General features: G+C 44.0%; 1 protein-coding gene across 2 annotated transcripts in view; it reads left to right on the forward strand.

Moving 5' to 3' along the window:
• RAB7A (RAB7A, member RAS oncogene family) overlaps positions 1-19050 on the forward strand; it is an 87142-nt gene that overhangs the window by 44093 nt on the left and 23999 nt on the right. The window contains exon 1 of one of the 2 annotated variants that reach the window (XM_021922721.2): positions 15354-15400. The exons of the other annotated variant lie outside the window; for it this stretch is intronic. The gene's annotated coding sequence lies outside the window, so the exon portion shown is untranslated. Of the gene's footprint in view, positions 1-15353; positions 15401-19050 lie in introns of those variants that run through there. 2 annotated transcript variants of the gene reach the window in all.

A 19050-nucleotide genomic window follows, 5' to 3' on the forward strand; every position in this document is an offset into this window, starting at 1 on the left:
CAACTGCCAAGAAGCTTTGAAAATAAAAATCAAAAGTCAACCATGATTTTCTTGAGGGAAGAGAAAGCAGTTCCTGAACCAAAGATCACTGTCTACACTGGCAGAGCACATCCTATAGGAATGATCATACGTTTTTGTTTGTTTCTTTCTTTATTTTTTATTTTTTATAGAGATGACAGAGCAGATCCCATAGGAATGGTTATGTGTGTTTGTTTTTCTTTATTTTTTGCTTTTTAGAGATGGAGTTTCACCAGGTTACCCAGGTTGATTTTGAACTCCTAGACTCAGGTATTCCACCTGCCCCAGTCTCCCCAAAGTCCTGGGATTACAGACATGAGCCATCGTGCTTGGTCTGGGTCATACGTTTAACTCTCTGAGGAACTGCCAGACTGTTTTCCAAAATGACTGCACCACTTTACATTCCCACCAGCGGTGTAGAAGAGTTCTAATTTCTCCACATGCTCGTCAAAACTCATTATCTGTTTGGTTTATTTTTATTTTTATTTTTATTTTTATTTTATTCTAGTGGTCCTAGTTGGTATGAAGTGGATCCTCCTTTCTTTTGACCAACACTAGGGTCTGATTTGCCCTGATACCATCTCTTGCTGCAGCCTTCATGCCTAGTACATGATGCTGCTTCACCCTGCTGCGTGTTGGCATTCAGATTTGACTTAAAATCCGAGGGCTCAGCCTCTGCTCTGAATTGTCCCTTCCTTCAGTCAGGTGTTTGCAGCTAATGTCCTGAGGAGTTGCTGGGTTTGAGTCACAGAATACAAGAGGGATGCCCCTTGTGGGATCTGGGGGTCGGAAAAGTGTGGCAAGGCAGGTTTAAGATAGAAGAGGAAGTCAGGTGTAGCAAGCAAACACATAGACCTGGGCTGTGGGACCCTCGGAAGGGATGTGGGGCCCAGGATCTTAGAGGGCCTGAGGAATTAGCCCAAGCAGCTTTGGCTTTCAGTAGCTGCTCCTGTGTGTAGCAAAGCAAGCAGCAGTAGAGTGAAGGGAGCCTGGGGTAAGGAAGTAAATCAGGAGTCAAGAAGTAATAATGCAACTAGGATTGTGGAAATGTAAAGAGGTTAGGGAAAGATTTGTATGGCTAGGGGTAAACCAGATGTGATAGTTGGGGTAAAGGGACATAGGAAGTGGTTTTGGGTATGAGAACAGGAGAAGGTGTTTCTCTTGGGAAGGACGGATGGGGTAAGTGGAAGGTTTCTGTCTAATGGGACTTCAGGTGCTAACACAACACAAGGCATACATTTGCAGCAGAGAATTAAGAAAAGCTGAAACTGGAATCCAGATTCAGCAATCGTGAATGCAGTGAGAACTGAGGCAATGCGGAGTGGCTGCTTCTTCCATGTCATCCCCTCAGATATTTGCAGCCTCCTGGCCTCTGACTATACCTTTTTTTTTTTTTTAAAAAAAAGAACAGCTTCATTGATTGAAATATAATTGCCATACGTATTGAAACTATACACTTTGAGTTTTGACATATGTACATATGAATACATACCATTCACAAATGGTATGTATTGTGTGAAACCATCACCACAATCAAGGGAATGAACAAATCCATTGCCCTGAAGTATCCCAGTATTTCTTTGTAATTCGCCCTCCTGCCTGCTGCCCTTCCTTACCCCTCTCCAGGTAACCACTGATCTGCTTTCTAGTTTGCATTTTCTGGTATTTTGTATAAGTGGAATCTGTATATATCCTTTATATACTGTGTATTTATTGGGTGGGGGAGTATCTGGCCTCATTCGACATTATTATTTTATCTGTGCTGTATGTATCTGTAGTTCATTCCTTTTTGTGGCTCAGTGGTATTTCATGGTATAGCTATATCACAATTTGATTAGCTTTTCTGTTGATAGACATTTGGATTGATTCACATTTCTGGCTGTTACAACAAAAGTTTCTGTGAACACTGGTGCACAAGTCTCTTGTCTAGATCTGTTTTCATTTCCCTTGGGTAGGTAGCTGTTTCGGAGGGGAATGGTTGGGGCATATGGTAGGCATACGCTTTAACTTTGTTTAAAAAGTTGAAATACTTAATACATCATAAAATTCCCCTATATAAAATGTGCGTTTTTTGTTTTGTTTTGTTTTATTTTGTTTTGTTTAGTTTTTGAAGACAGGGTCTCATTCTGTTGCCCAGGCTGGAGTGCAATAGTGTGACCACAGCTCACTGCTCCTTCATCCTCCCAGGCTCAGGTGATCCTTCCACCTCAGCCCCACGAGTAGCTGAAACTAAGGGCACACGCCACCACACCTGGCTAATTTTTTTTTTTTTTTTGATAGAGACAGTGTCTCACTTTGTTGTCTAGGCTGCTCTCAAACTCCCAGCTTCAGCCTTCCTGCCTTAGCTTCCCAAAGTACTGGGATTACAGGCATGAGACACTTCGCCCAAAGTGTACAGTTCAAATATTCACAAGGTTATACAACTGTCACCATCTAATTACAGAACCTTTTCTTTTCCCCTTTCCTTTCCTTTTCCTTTTCCTTTCCCTTTCTTTTCCTTTCCTTTCCTTTTTTTATTTTAAGGAAACAGAGTCTCACTCTCATGGAGCTGGGACTACAGGTGTACACCACCACACCCAGCTGATTTTTGTATTTTTTGTAGAGACAGGATCTTGCCATGTTGCCCAGGATTTCCTCAAACCCTGGGCTCAAGTGATTTGCCTGTCTCAGCTTCCCAGAGTGCTAGGATTACAGGCATGAGCCACCGCACCCAGCCCAGAACATTTTCATCACCCCAAAGTATATATCTAACTTTTAAAATGGCTTTTCCATTTCACATTCTCACCAGCAGTATACGGGAGTTCCATCTGCTCCATGTCCTTGCTAACACAGCATGGTCATTTAAAAATTTTTTAGCCTTTCTAACAGGTGTGTGATGGTGTCTCATTATGTTTTTAATTTGTGTTTCCCTAAAGAGTAGCAATGTTGAACAGACATCTTTTCACCTGCTTATTCTTTGGTGAAGTATCTGTTAGATCTTTTGCCCACTTATTTTATTGGGTTGGTTTTTTTCTCACTGTGTTTGAGAGTTCTTTGTATATTCTGAATACAAGTCTTTTTGTCAGATATGTGATTTCCAAATATCTTCTCTTAGTCTGTGTCTTTCCATTCTATTAATAGTGTTTTTGGAAGAGCAGAAGCTCTTAGTGTTGATGCAGTCCAATTTGTCAGTCCTTCTAGGGATAGTTCTTTTTGATATGATATCTGTTAAAAGACAAAATTACAACACATTTAAAGATCTTAGTTGGCTTTTATTTGCAGTTCGTGAATCAGGGCAGCCTCCGTTATACAAAATAGGATGAAAACTCCCAGTGGGCAGTTGTAGAAGAATGGACTTTGTAAGGTGGGAACAAGGAAACAGTAATTGAAAGATAACTGATTGGTTAACATCAGGTTACTTTTTTGTAAGGATTAAAGGAGAGGGTAGTTCCTTATCATGCCTGCTAAAACCGGCTTGTTTGGGTATTCTGTCTCTCTTGATTTTTTAGAAGGTCAGATAAACAATTTACTTTTGTTTTTTCTTTTTCTTTTTCTTTTTCTTTTTTTTTTTTTGAGACGGAGTCTCACTCTGTCGCCCAGGCTGGAGTACAGTGGCGCAATCTCGGCTCACTGCAACCTCTGCCTCCCGGGTTCAAGCTGTTCTCCTGCCTCAGCCTCCCGAGTAGCTGGGACTACAGGCGCCTGCCACCACGCCTGGCTAATTTTTGTATTTTTAGTAGAGATGGGATTTCACCATGTTGGCCAGGCTGGTCTTGAACTCCTGACCTTGTGATCCGCCCACCTCGGTCTACTGGGATTATAGTAATGAAACGAGTAAGGGCTATAACTTGAGTCTTGAGATGTTTGAAGAGTATATGTTAATCCTAGTAAAATGCCTCAGAATTGTTTAGACCAACACCATAGAGTAGAACTGTCCAATATAGCAGCTATGACTGAGAGACTGTATTTGATATCATGCAATTTTCCTTTAAATAGCCACCGGTGACTAGTAACTGTTGTATTGGACAGTTCAGGTTTAAACTAGTTTTCTCAATTTTTTTTCATTATTGTACCTCTCTTTTAGCTCCAAGCCTAAATTTTTAGACCTTTTCTTCCTAACGTCTCCCCTGCTTCAATGAAATTTTAATACCATGGATATACTGTGCATACATTGTGGCTACTAGAGGGCTGCAGATCCATGTTAGTTATCACTTCTGTTAGGAGTGTGTGGTCTAGACTAATCAGGGGTTGGCATCATAGTGAAGCCTAACCAACTGTTGTTATATTTCTTGGGCAGTTAAAATCACTGAAGGCTAATCATACTTACCATGAGTATTATTCAGAACTGAGGAAGTTTTTGGAGTTTTGGAAGTTTATAAAATGCTCAGTCATCCTGTTTTTCTTCATATGTGACATTCTTTTTTTTTTTTTTTGAGACGGAGTCTTACTCTGTCACCCAGGCTGGAGTGCAGTGGCCGGATCTCAGCTCACTGCAAGCTCCGCCTCCCGGGTTTACGCTATTGTCCTGCCTCAGCCTCCCGAGTAGCTGGGACTATAGGCACCCACCACCTCGCCTGGCTAGTTTTTTTTTTTTTTTGGTAGAGGCGAGGGGTTTCACTGTGTTAGCCAGGATGGTCACCGATCTCCTGACCTCGTGATCTTCCCGATCTCGGCCCTCTAAAGATGCTGGGATTGGGCTTGAGCCACCATGCCCGGCCCCATATGTGACATTCTTTTTTTTTTTTTTTTTTTTTTTTGAGGCCGAGGTCTTGCTCTGTCATCCAGGCTGAGGTGCAGTGGCGGGATCTCAACTCACTGCAAGCTCCACCTCCGGGTTTCACGCCATTCTCCTGCCTCAGCCTCCCGGTAGCTGGGACTACAGGCTCCCGCCACCTGCCTGGCTAGTTTTTGTATTTTTTAGTAGAGATGGGGTTTCACCGTGTTAGCCAGGATGGTGTCGATCTCCTGACCTCGTGATCCACCCGTCTCGGCCTCCCAAAGTGCTGGGATTACAGGCTTGAGCCACCGCGCCCGGCCCCATATGTGACATTCTTAAAGCATCAACCTGTTTTAGTAATAGATAGTACTTGTACAAAGATACAGACATTTAAAGAAATATAAGGAGCCTAATTCAGCCAGAGGTAGGCAGCCAGGAAGTTAAGGCATCTAGAAGCCATGTTGCATGCAGAGGAGTTGAGAGAACCAGAGATGTGCAGTTTTGGTGATCAAGAGACTGGGTGTCTCCAAATAATGTAGGATATCACATGGGAGAAGGATTAGATTGGTACTTTGCTGCCTCACAGAAGAAGGCAGGGAGGAGAATACACAGAGAAAGAATCTAGTTCCCTGCGTCATTTTGCAGCTAGAATAGTTTGAAGATGAAACACTGCATAGGAGGAAGTTAATCATTATTGAAAGTGTTTGGGCAGAAACCAGGTGATGTTTCAGTGTTGTGGACCAAGTATATTGATGAATATAGAGTTGAAATAAAATTGACTTTTAAAGATGCATTGTGGGGCTGGGCACAGTGGCTCACGCCTATAATCCCAGCACTTTGGGAGGCCGAGGCGGGGAGATCACCTGAGGTTAGGAGTTTGAGACCAGTCTGGCCAACATGATGAAACCCCGTCTCTACTAAAAATACAAAAATTTGCTGGCGTGGTGGTGGGGATCTGTAATCCCAGCTACAGCTACTCGGGAGGCTGAGGCAGAAGAATCACTTGAGCCCGGGAGGCAGAGGTTGCAGTGAGCTGAAATCATTCCACTGCACACTCCAGCCTGGGTAACAAAGTAAGACTCTGTCTCAGAAAAAAAAAAAAAAATTCATTGTGGCTGAGTTTCAGGCGCTTTGGTTTTGTTCTACAACTGGCCTCACCATTTCTAAATACACAGAATTGTAGACCATAAGAGGTCCATTACCTGATGCATGCCGCAATGCTGAGACACTGGGTTGTAGCAGAGAAAGAGTTGTGCGTGTGTTGGGGGTGGGGGGTGGGTGTTGGAGACAGGATCTGGCTCTGTTATCCAGACTGGAGTATAGTGGCAAGATCATAGTTCACTGCAGCCTTGAACTCCTAGGCCCAGGACATTCTCCTGCCTCAAACTCCTGAATAGCTGGGACTACAGGCACAATACTATGCTTGGCTAATTTTTTTTTTTTTTTTTTTTTGAGACAGTCTCACTCTTGCCAGGCTGGAGTGCAATGGCGCAATCTCGGCTCACTGCAACCTCCGCCTCCCGGGTTCAAGCGACTCTCCAGCCTCAGCCTCCCAAGTAGCTGAGATTACAGTCGCATGCCACTACGCCCAGCTAATTTTTTTGTATTTTAGTAGAGATGGGGTTTCACCATGTTGGTCAGGCTGGTCTCGAACTCCTGACCTCAGGTGATCCGCCCACCTCAGCCTCCCAAAGTGCTGGGATTACAGGCGTGAGCCACCACGCCCGGCTTTGGCTAATTTTTTATTTTTTATAAAGACGGGGTCTTGCTATATTGCCCAGGCTGGTCTCAAAACTCCTGTCTCCCAAATTGTTGGGATTACAGGCGTGCTACCGTGCCCAGCCGAGAAAGAGGTTTAATCATAGGGCCACCACATGAGCAGATAGGAGAGAACTGCACATCCATTTCCCTAGGGAGTTTGAGGCTGGAGTTTCTAAGGGTTTTAAGTGGGCCGAAGTGTGGAGATTGTTGATTGGTCAAAGAGTGCAGAGTGAAGTCATGGGACAGGGAGAGAAGCTGTATTATGCTGTTCATGTTCCTCCATGGGGATCTTCAGACTGGTTGCTGGAATTGGGGTCTGATACACATCTTAAGCGATCCTTAAATAAAAGCCTTATGATTCTAATGTCAGAGATACTGCCTATAGGAACAGTGGGGATGCAAATTTTTACACAGTTTTATGACCCTGATGTTAGAAATCCTATCTCTAGGAACAATGGGGATGCAAAACGTCAGACTTGTAGCAACAAGGAAAGGGGCCAAAGTACACTCTGATTAATGCTTTGTTGTAACTACATTTCTATCTAGAACCCAGCAGGCCTTTTTTGTCAACTCTGTGGAGGCGGTTTCAGAATTGTGTAGATGCCCTTGTCCAGGAAGGAATTGTGAAGTAACTAGTGGAATATAGCCACTGAGGTTTCCAGTTTAACACTTACAAAGCCACAGGACACAATCATGTACTTACTAGCTTATAGAGAACTGAGATGGCCTCCTTTTGAAGTAAGAAAGTATTTGCAGTTTTGTCTGTAGGTCATCCCCAGCACCTAGCTCAGTAATGGACACTTCGTGGCACTCAGCAAGTGTTTGAACTGGATTTGGTGTGTTTACCCCCTAGCTCATGGTCAGTGACTACTGCTTCTGAATTTAAAATGGCAACACACGATCAGCTTTAAGTGGGGCCCAGAAAGAGGCTGTTAGGACATGGGATATTTTAGCATGACGTGGATAGGATCATGAGTGGTAACCCATGTTCTTAGGGCCTATGTGCCTATGTGGTCACTGCAAAACAGTGAAAGTGGAGGCAAGAATTCAAATTGGTATATGGGAGTGAGCCACTTAGTGACCCAGTGCCCATGTTTCAGTGCTGCTTTATTTTTCTTCTAACAAAGGGCATTTTTGCCCTTTGTAATAATTGGTATTGGCCAATTAGGACTTCACAAAGGTCTCTGTGACCTTATCTTCCTCAAATGACAGGGGTCTTATGCTAAATATGACTCTCCGCTGCCCTGTTAACATATGATGCAGTACACCAATGCAGATCACACTGCAGTTTTAGGTAGTATATAGCTGAATGTATAATTTGTATTAGAAATACAACAAGACATGAGACACGTATCTGCACTGACATGGATATAGCAAAAATCTAGAAGTTAGTGTGAGAGACTACAATAGTGAGATTTGGAAGATGGAATAATACTTGTTGATTAAGTACATATTTTTCATTTAAGTTAGAAAAGCCCTCATAACAAAGCCACTCATATTTCATGTGTCAAATGGAATGCTAGGAGCTTTCTGTGCATTATCTCATTTGTGGAGGATTCTTATTTTTCACATGGAAGCAGAGGGGCATTTCAGTTCACACAGCTGCCACATGGGGTAGTTTATCCCTGTAATCCCAGCACTTTGGGAGGCTGAGGTGGGAAAGAATGCATGAACCCAGGAATTTGAGACCAGCCTGGGCAATGTAGAGAGACCTCATTTCTACCATAATTTTTTTTCAAAAAAGAAAATCTGGGCATGGTAGTGTGTGCCTATAGTCCCAGCTACTCAAGAGGCCAAGGGTGGGAGGATCTCCTGAGCCCCGGAGGTCGAGGCTGCAGTGATCACGCTCCACTGCACTCCAGTCTGGGAAGCAGGGAGAGACCTTGTCTCAAAAAACAAAAAACAGTTCATGCAGCTAAATGTATCTGAGGTGGGATTGAAAACCCATGGTTGTGGCCGGGCACGGTGGCTCACTGTTATCCCAGCACTTTGGGAGGCCGAGGCGCCGGATCACCTGAGGCCAGAAGTTGGAGACCAAACCTGGGCAACGTGGTGAAACCCCGTCTCTACCAAAATACAAAAATTAGTTGGGTGCTGGCACGTGCCTGTAATATAATCCCAACTCCTCAGGTGGCTGAGACAGGAGAATCCCTTGAACTTGGGAAGCAGAGGTTGCAGTGAGCCAAGATCGCACCACTGCACTCCAGCCTGGGTGACAGAGCAAGACTCCATCTCAAAAACAAAACCCATGGTTGCGATCCTAAAACCGGAGGGTTGGCTTTCCATTATCTTGTTTTGGCAATTTCTAGCCATCTTTCTTTTCCCAGTGTTCAGTATAATCAGCAGTCTTCCTGAGCATTTGGGAGCATATCCTTCTGGTTGCTACAATGGGGACCATGATCTCAAGTTCCTTAAGCATCTTTGAATGGGACAAAATAGAATCTGGCCTGCTACCTTGCACATAACTATCTGTGGAGCCTTAGACAAATTGTGTAAATCTTGAATTCTCAGGAAGAGACTGCCATTTGAGCCCTAGCTGAATGGACAAACACTGCACATGCCAGAACCATTTTCCCTCATGGTTCATCCAGGCTGATGCCCACACGGATGGAAATGCTTGCTGTCTTCCTCCCTGTGCCCTTTTCCCAGCCTCACAAGCAGCGTGCGAGGTTACCTTTGATAGTGGCACATAGGCTCCATGGGCTAGCTCTAAGGGACAGCACTGTATTCATTGCACAAAGGCCTGCTGTGACCAGTAGTAACAGCAAAAGTGACTGTACCTTCTGATACTTAGACACCCCTTCTTGTGACACACATCAGCATGCCTCTGTTGTCCATGGTAGGCTCTAGTAAGATGCAGGGCTGTCAGCAGAATTTACTGAAACCTGGAAATAGGGGGATGGGGGAAGTGCCCAGGCATTTTTTATGTCTTGTATAATCTCTCGAGATTTTGTTTACTCTCTTCAACTGTTTATTACCAAAGTATCACAGGTCACCAGCGTGAGGAAGTATGTCTATACCTTTTAAGTAAGAGTCCAGGTAACATTTATTGTTGTTGGTACTTCAGAGAATACTCCTTGGCCAGAATTGTCAGCCCACTTTTTCCTGCTTAGTGGTACCTATGAGGTTTCATAATGGGCAAGAGGCTCAAAGTCTTCATTTGAATAAGAGAGTGTCTTGTGCTAAGAATCTGCAGCCCTCAGTGGAACCTAAAAGAAGGCACTCTCACAGAGGCAGTGACCCAAAAATGTATATCTAAACAGAGACAGACTGGCATTCCCCATCGTCTCTTCCTTGGCCTCTGGGCGTGTCCACTGTCCCTGCACCATTGTTTACCAAGCCCTTGCACCACAGGCGCTACTGGGATTAGGAATTTGGGGATGAAGGAGAGAATACCTTCAAGGAGAATTTCTCCCCGCCCCCGCAACACACACCTCCCACCTGCCCTGTCCTCCTCCTGCCCTACCCCCACTTGGATGAGAGGCAGAGACACAGGTAATCATGATTCAAGTATGATTTTTTTTTTCTTTTTTTTTCTTTTGGAGACAGAGTCTTACTCTGTCGCCGAGGCTGGAGTGCAGTGGCGCGATCTTGGCTCACTGCAAGCTCCGCCTCCCGGGTTCACGCCATTCTGCTGCTTCACCCTCCCCAGCAGCTGGGACTACAGGCGCAGGCCACCACGCTCGGCTAATTTTTGTATTTTTAGTAGAGATGGGGTTTCACCATGTTAGCCAGGATGGTCTCGATCTCCTGACCTTGTGATCCACCCGCCTTGGCCTCCCAAAGTGCTGGGATTACAGGCATGAGCCACTATGCCTGGCCTCAAGTATGATTTTTAAAAAGGTGTCTGGGCCCCAGATGCTCTTGGGTTTGAGGGAGATGAGCAGGTTCCTGGGCAGAAAGGGCATTACATTAGGGGGTCAGGTAGGACCCTGTGGGAGGAATGGCAGGCCCACTTGAGACAAGCCGTGTGATGGCTGGGAACGAGGTGTATTCTGGAGAAGGACTGGAAGGGTAGACTAGATATCTCCCTCACCTGGCTGCTTTTATGTGCCTGCTCAGGTCTCTAGCCTTGGTGGATCTATGTCTTCAGGCCCTGTTCCTGCATCCCAACTGTTTCATTGGCCTGCCAAGATAACTTACTGCGCCACCCCCATGATGCTTAGCTGCTCTCTGTACTTGACCCATCAATCTTGCTCTTTCTCATTTCAGTCATTTAACATTTTCCAGCATGCTTTCTAGGAACTTCTTTGAAGCTTGTTAAGGGATTGATAACCAGTAAATGTTTTGACCAGTTATTTTTAACATGCCGAACACTTCTTTTTAGGGGTTGCACATTCAGCTGTTTAGTCTTGCCTTTGAAAACATTCAATATTTCTGCTGGTGTACTTTGCCATGATTATGTCATCTGGGCCTCCAGACAGCAGACCTCTAGATAGCAGGTCCAGCCATCTCTTCTCTTTTGCTTTCCGTGTCTGGTGAATGCACATAACATTCCCAATTTAGCACAGGCGTCTAGATAGACTTCAGCCATAAAATCCTAGCACAAATTAATATTCCCTCAGTTAACAATGAAGCTTAAATATGACTAAATACCAGTGTATCTTTAAAAATAGATTTGGTTGAGGGTCATCTCAAACAGCATGTCTAAAATCAAACACAATTCCACCCCAAGAAACACCTCACTGTTTTTCAGACTTTTCCCTGATCTAAGAAATCCTCTTGGTCCCATGAGACATAAACCCAGGCGACTTCCTTGGCGTTTTCCCGCATTTCCCATACCCATCCCAATCCAATCCATCACTAGATGCCATCCACCTTTACTTTGTCCCCATTCCCTTCTGCTTTCACACTGGTCTAGTGCAGTCCTCTCTTGCCTGAAGGTGGCAGCAGCATCCTCACTGTCCACCGCAGGGTCTCCTCCCCTCCCCACTGCAGGCAGGCAGGACGCTGGCTCTGCAGGATGAACACTGCTGCTTAGAAATCTCCACAAGTCAGGCTTCTCATTACTGTGTGGTTTCGGGACCTTAGTACAGCCCACTGTGTCCTGCGTGATCTGACCCAGGCACCTCATTTTCATATGTTCTTTTTTTTTTTTTTTTTTTGAGACGGAGTCTCACTGTGTCTCCCAGGCTGGAGTGCAGTGGCGCGATCTCGGCTCACTGCAAGCTCCGCCCCCCGGGTTCACGCCATTCTCCCGCCTCAGCCTCCCAAGTAACTGGGACTACAGGCGCCCGCTACCGCGCCCGGCTAGTTTTTTGTATTTTTAGTAGAGACGGGGTTTCACCATGTTAGCCAGGATAGTCTCGATCTCCTGACCTTGTGATCCACCCGCCTCGGCCTCCCAAAGTGCTGGGATTACAGGCTTGAGCCACCGCGCCCGGCCACATTTTCATATGTTCTTTAAGGAAAATTGTTTGCTCCCTTTTCGCCCTTCACATCCAGGTTCAATTCTTCTCAGAGGAATCCTTCCCTAATTTTCCCAACTAAGGTAATTACCCTTAAAGTAAACTTAACATGTCTTGATCACAGTAGTAGTTTACTTTTTGCATTTGGTATGATTTCTTCTTGTAGTCTCGTATCTACTTCTGCCCTTGGTATATGTTTGATTAATATAGTAAGATTAATAACACAATGATTAGTAGTCCTGGGGCTTAAGAGTTCTACTCATGGCATAATTTTTTGTTTGTTTTTTTGAGACAGTCTTGCTCTGTCGCCCGGGCTGGAGTGCAGTGATGCAATCCCAGCTCACTGAAACCTCCACCTCCTAGGTTCTAGTGATTCTTCTGTCTCAGCCTCCCTGGTAGCTGGGATTACCAAATACTGGAGTGGAACTTCTTAACTCTGTAGAAGAGAGAGCAGAATTAAATTTTTGCATCTGGGCACAGTGGTACATACCTATAGTACCAGCCACTCAGGAGGCTGAGGCAGGAGGATCACTTGAGTCACAGGAATTCTGGGTTTTAGTGCATTATACCAATTGGGTATCTGCTTTAACTTCAGCATTAGTGCAGTGACCCCTCAGAAGCAGGGGACCACCAGGTTGCCCAAGGAGGGTGAACTGGCCCGGGTAGCAAATAGAGCAGATCAAATAACTCTCCTATGCTGATCAGTAGTGGGATTGCACCTGTAAAAAGCCACTACACTCCAGCCTGGACGACATAGTGAAACCCGTCTCTTGAAAATAAAAAAAATTAAGAGAATTTTTTAGGCTGGGCACGGTGGCTTATGCCTGTAATCCCAGCACTTTGGGAGGCTGAGCCGGGCAGATCACTTGAATTTAGGAGTTCTAGACCAGCCTGGCCAAAATGGTGAAACCCCATCTCTACTAAAAATACAGGCCGGGCGCGATGGCTCACACTTGTAATCCCAGCACTTTGGGAGGCGAGGTGGGCGGATTACAAGGTCAGGAGATCGAGACCATCCTGGCTAACACGGTGAAACACTGTCTGTACTAAAAATACAGAAAAAATTAGCTGGGTATGGTGGCAGGCACCTGTAGTCCCAGCTACTTGGGAGGCTGAGGCAGGAGAATGGCATGAATCTGGAGGTGGAGCTTGCAGTGAGCCAAGATCACACCACTGCACTCCAGCCTGGGCGACAGAGTGAGACTCCATCAAAAAAAAAAAAAAAGGGATGGTGGCCCGTGCTTGTAGTCCTAGCTACTCGGGAAACTGAGGCAGAATTGCCTGAACCCTGGAGGGGGAAGTTGCAGTGAACCTAGATTGCGCCACTGTACTCCAGCCTGAGACAGAGCAAGACTGTCTCAAAAAAAAAAAAAAAAAAAAAAAAAGTGTTTTAAGATATTTGGTCAGCTCCTTGATGTGCTTCTCTCACTAGATATTTTAATTGTAATGAAGGTGTTTATCCTGCCCCCCTAGATCCTTAATGTTTCTTTTCGAAGGCTTCTATCTTTTCCTACTGGGTTTCCTCCTAGAGGTGGTAATTCTAAATGGAACAACAGACTGATAGCCTACTTCCTAAGTGCCCCCAAATGACTTCATTATTCCACAAAAATGGCTTGGCCAGAGCCGTCCACTCATCCCCTTCCTTGTCAGACTACTGGTCTTTCTATTCCTGCCCCCTCCCCAGAATGAGTCTTTTTAGAAACCAAGTGACTGCTGATGAGTTTCTTTTTTTTCATCTGTTAGATGAGGATTCTCATTGTATCCCTATAGGCTCGGTTTGTTGGAAGAGTAAACAAATTGCCCCAGTAAAGTCTGTAGTACAGTGCCTGGCACAAAGCGCATTCGGTAATGATGTCTTGCTGTCTCAGGGACTCTTCACTATTCAGGCCCTAATTTGATTCCTCAGTTTGGGAAGCTGAAAAGAGTCTGCCTACAACAGACACTGCTATTCTGCTTGACGTCCATTGCAGTAGTATTATGTGACTTTCGATGCCTCATTTTCACCTGCTGTCCTCATTTTCACCATAGCAGTCCTTTGCCCTTCCCCTCGGTCTCTCCTCATGACCTTCTCTAAAACTTTATGAGCAAATATTGCTTGCCTACTTCACTCTGAGCCTTGAAGTCTATCAGTTTTGAGGGCAGGATGACTGCTGGGTCTTCTCTCATGGTCATATACAGAGCATGAAGTCTTGGAAGAAAATGAGGTGGAGAGAGACATTTACCCATGTTCCGTGCTGGTGAAAGTGTGGAATGTTACTTTGGAATCTGCTCAAAAGCCTGATACTTCCAAACTCCGTATCCCTATGATGCTTCCTTCCCAGTGCTATATTTAGATCATATGTGCAGTAAGTCACATTCTAGTAGGCAGGGTAGGCAAAGACCATCAGCAGACTGAGAAGCACATGGATGAAATGTATTCTACTAATCCAAGAAATGCTGAGTGATTAAAACATTTGTGAGTCTGATCAGATTATGCTGACAGTCTACATGTAGGTTCATCTCATCATAATTTAAAAACAATGCATACTTAGCAGCAAGGGAAAATTTGAGATTATCCATGTGCTGAATATTGTGCAACCTTAACAACATGGTAACATATTTAATGTAGAAAAAATAAGATGCAAAGTTATACATGATATATATAACCTCAACTATTTGAAGGAAAACTGGAAAGACATACACTCTAATACTAATAGCAATTGCTTCTGGGAGATGGAATTGTCAGTAGCTTTTTGTCTTCATTCTTTAGTACCTTCCTGAGTTTTCTACAATTTGATACCATAATTAGGGTGGTAACAGTGCAAGGGAGCAGAAGAGCCAACTGTGGTTAGGACCCAGCTGTTGTAGGCAGGCAACTTGGAAACACCAAGCAACTAAAAATGTTAACAAGCTATAGAACATTAATTGGTTTAACTGCCATCTCTTTGTTGAACCTTTAGCATTTGTTCAGATATCTAATGCTATTGCAGTTTTGGATCAGGCACAACACGTAAATCAGGACAGTAGCTGTAAACTCTTCACATCATTGGTTTCCAAACTTGGTGTGTATGCCTGAATTGCCATAAAAGACTTGTTAAAAGTCCCAGCCCTCACGAGCCAGAATCCTTTGGGTGAGAGCTGGTATTGCAAAATGGCATGGTAGGACTTGGACTGACACTCCTGTTAATTCCAGCTCAGCCACTTAGTTGCTGTCTGACCGTGGATGTGATAAACACCTGGTTCAGTTTCATCTCCTGCATTTTATACTGTTGTTTTGATGACTTTGCAGATATAGTAATCCTCTTTGTCTGCAGTCAGTCGTGGTCTGAAAATGTTAAATGGAAAATTCTAGAAATACTGTTCTTAAGTTTCTTTTTGTTCGTCTGCTTTTTGAGACAGAGGGTTGTTCTGTCACCCAGGCTGAAGGGCAGTGGAGCGATCATAGCTCACTGGAGCCTTAAACTCCTGTGCTCAAGCCATCTTCCCACCTCGGCCTGCCAAGTAGCTGGGACTCACAGGAGTGTACCACCACGCCCAGGTAATGTATTAAATATTTGGTAGAGACTGGGTTTCAATATGTTGCATAGGTTGGTCTCAAACTCCTGGCCTTAAGCAGTCTTCCTGCCTCAGCCTCCCAAAGTTCTGGGATTATAGGCATGAGCTACTGTACCCTGCCATAATTTTTAAATTGTGTGCTGTTTGGATTAGCTTGATGAAAGCTTGTGCTATCCCACCCAGGAAGTGAATCATCACTTTGTCCAGGGTTTCTACACCATAGATGCTACCTGACCGTTAGTCACTTAGTAGCTGTCTTGGTTATCAAGTCGACGTTGCAATGCTTGTGTTCAAGTAACTCATATTTGACTTAATAATGGTCCCAAAGCACAAGATGCTAGCAATTCGGTTATGCCAAAGAGAAACCCTTGAAGTGAAAAGGTAAAAATTGTTGACTTAATAAGGAAAGTGAAAAAATCGTATGCTGAGGTTGCTAAAATCTGTGAGAACATATTTTCTATCCTTGAAATTGTGAAGAAGGAAAAAGAAAGTCATGCTAGTTTTGCTGTGGTACCTCACACTGCAAAAGGTAAAACGCACAGTGTATGATGAGTGCTTACTTACAAAGGAAAAGGCATTAAATTTGTAGGTGGAAGACATGAACATCATCAATGTGTCCTGAAGGGTGACAAGTTTGGTACTTGCTGTGTTTCAGGCATTCGCTGGGGGTCTTGGGGCCTATCCCCCATGGATAAGTGGGGACTACTATACTTTGCTTTCAATTCCTGGGTACTGCAACACCATAAAGCCTTCACCTCCATGTGAGCTATTATCCTACCTGCAAGATTTCAGACTTTTGAATTGCTAACTGACCCCCAACTTCCTAGCCCTTCCCTGCTGTCCTCATTTTCACCATAGAAGTCTTTTGCCCTTCCCCTAAGTACCCCTGTGCGTTCCTGGTTAACCTCTGTCTGACCACTGACCTCTGCTCACCCAAACCCTTGGACAATATTTTTCTTGATCTTTTTATTTGCTGGTGTTTCCTTATTGTGTCTGCTCATGTGGCCATTTGGCTTCTCTGTGGCATAGATGAAGAAGGTGATGACTGCAGGCGAATAAAGGAAGATGCCAGCTTTTGATTTGTTATGAGAAACATTGTACTTGAAGGAAAGAATTGTTTCATCGTTCAAATACTGGTACAAATATTGGTAGTTTCGCTCTGAGGAGCTTCTTCTGATGCACACCGGTGAGGTTTGGTTTGGTGGCAGAAGGAAAGGTGTTCTGAATATACCTTTTTCTAGAAAGTTTTTAGAGGATGTTAATATATACATGGATTAATAATGGAAGTTATCGAAAATGCTTTCCTTGAAGGACCAGGTCTCAGAGACCTTGTGTAACTCTTTCTTCCTTTCTACTCTGCCGGCTCATAATTCTCCTGTGAGAGGAAGTAGTCATTGCTTTAGAGAACTGTTTTCCAGTTAGAAATTTCAAACTTTGTAGCCTGTTTTGGTTTTTTTTTTTTTTTTTTTTTTTGAGACTTCATTTCGCTCTGCTGCCCAGGCTGGAGTATAGTGGTGCGATCTCAGCTCACTGCAGCCTCTGCCTCCTGGTTCAAGCGATTCTCCTGCCTCAGCCTCCCGAGTAGCTGGTATTACAGGTGTGTGCACCACATCCAGCTAATTTTTGTATTTTCAGTAAAGATGGGGTTTTACCACGTTGGCCAGGCTGGTCTCAAACTCTTGACCTCAAGTGATCTGCCCGCCTCAGCCTCTCGGAGTGCTGGGATTACAGGCATGAGTCACCATGCCTGGCCACAGCCTTTTACAAAATAATTTCAATCTTCAGAAATCCATGAAGATGGAAATAGAAATTGATAACAAAAGCAGAAATTGCTGGTGGACATTTTGAAGCTAACTCTGCTTGGGCAGCTTCTTGTAGCAAAAGTTGCATTTAGTGTGTTTTGTTCCTGGCTTTTCTTTTTTTGAGATGGAGTTTCACTCTTATTGCCCAGGCTAGAGTGCAGTGGTGCGATCTCGGCTCAGTGCAGCCTTCACTTCCCAGGTTCAAGCGATTCTCCTGCCTCAGCCTCCCGAGTAACTGAGATTACAAGCACATGCCACCTTGCCCAGCTTAATTTTTGTATTTTTAGTATAGATGGGGTTTCACCATGTTGGCCAGGATGGATTTCTCAATCTCTTGACCTCGTGATCCACCTGCCTCAGCTTCCCAAAATGCTAGGATTACAGGTGTGAGCCACCACGCCTGGCTCTTTTCTAACAAGTGTCCCATTCTTTTTTTTTTTTTTTTTTTTTTTGAGACGGAGTCTCGCTCTGTCGCCCAGGCTGGAGTGCAGTGGCATGATCTCAGCTCACTGCAAGCTCCGCCTCCCGAGTTCACACCATTCTCCTGCCTCAGCCTCCTGAGTAGCTGGGACTACAGGCGCCCGCCACCACGCCCTGCTAATTTTTTGTATTTTTAGTAGAGATGGGGTTTCACTGTGTTAGCCAGGATGGTCTCGATCTCCTGACCTCGTGATCCGCCCGTCTCGGCCTCCCAAAGTGCTGGAATTACAGGCGTGAGCCACCGCACCTGGCCAAGTGTCCCATTCTTGATTGGAGAACATTAAGTACAAAAATATACCTTTTAACTTTTGCCAGTTTAAAGCCATCAATGTCCTGGTGAAAGAAGATGTGGAATTCTTAGGATCGGCTGTTTAGTACCATTTGCAATAACTCTGAAATGCTTAGCAAGCCCTGAGTGAAGATGAAAACCTGCATTTAAGTGTAATTTGTCTTGCATGATGAATGGAGATTTTTGTCATCAGAAGTTTATTTGAAAAAATCAACAGATTAACGTTTTTCTCCAAAGTGGAGGTGGCTGTTTGAGTGTAAAGGTAATGTGCTCCTCTGAGAGTCACAGTTAAGTATAAGGAAACAAAAACCTTTGTAATCCCACCACATGGAACAACTTGCTAATATTTGTGTGTATTCCTTTCTGCTTCATGTGTAACCATTTTTACATTCAAATCTTTACTCCTTTGGGACTCTCTTGGAAGAGGAGATGTAGAGATCTTAATTTTCACCAAAATTTTTCTGACTCTTACCATTTAGTGAATTGTTCATCTTTTTGCCACTGAATTTTATAATGCCGTATTTGTCAAAATTGTTCCATTTCTGGTGTCCCTTTCCTTGATCGGTTTAGTCCTATTCCAGCACCCCACTGTTAATACTGTATTTTTATAGCATACCTTCTAAGACTGTAAAGGCAAGTCTCTTGTCATTAGTGTTTTAGGGGAAGGGACATTTCTTGTGTATTTATTTATTTTTATGAATAAAAATGGAATTGTTTAATTAAATTCTCCCCAGCCTCCCCTCCTCACCTAAAAAAAAAAAAAGACTTGTTTAAATAGGAGAGAATGCTAGACTGTTTATTCAGATTGTTTTTTCTCTGTAAAATTATCATTTTTCTCATTTAGGTTCTGTACTCCTGCTAACCACTGTAATAGTGATTGTTGTATAAATTGGAAAAATCTTTCAGGAAAGTGAATTAGCAAAAATCATGAAAACTTTGCTTTTTTTTTTTTTTTTTTTTTTAAAAAGACAGTTTTGCTCTTGTTGCCCAGGCTGGAGTGCAGTGGTGTGATCTCAGCTCACTGAAACGTCCGCCTCCTGAGTTCAAGCGATTCTCCTGCCT

Source organism: Papio anubis, chromosome 2, assembly GCF_008728515.1.
Source record: "Papio anubis isolate 15944 chromosome 2, Panubis1.0, whole genome shotgun sequence".
In the NCBI taxonomy this organism is placed as follows: domain Eukaryota; kingdom Metazoa; phylum Chordata; class Mammalia; order Primates; family Cercopithecidae; genus Papio; species Papio anubis.